Here is a 427-nt window from a genome sequence, read left to right on the forward strand (position 1 = left end):
AGGATAACATATTTTTTGCCTATTAAATTTTAACAGACCTACCATATTACCAAGAATAAAAACGATATTCATGTTTGACTTTAATTACTAAGATACAAGATTAGCCAATTTGCAAACTAAGAAAAAAAAATTATCAGAGACCATATAGAAAATAACGTTCTGGTTAGATTAGTCTACCCTTCATATACATAATTCAATATTTTTTTTCTCTATGCAAATAAGTGTTCTGTATTCCAGATTTATTAACATAATTAATTGCTAAAGAATATGCACAGCCTGGTTCTTCAATCAAAATTCCGATTCTCTCTTGTTCTGCGTTACTATTATTTTCACTATCAAGGTGCTTGGAATCGATAGAATACGAGGTGATCTATACTGTGTGAATTCCTACTGTATTTTGACAAATTCTAGTAAGGGGCGAGTTTTC

This window comes from Penaeus monodon, chromosome 33 (genome assembly GCF_015228065.2).
Source record: "Penaeus monodon isolate SGIC_2016 chromosome 33, NSTDA_Pmon_1, whole genome shotgun sequence".
NCBI classification, from domain to species: Eukaryota; Metazoa; Arthropoda; class Malacostraca; order Decapoda; family Penaeidae; genus Penaeus; species Penaeus monodon.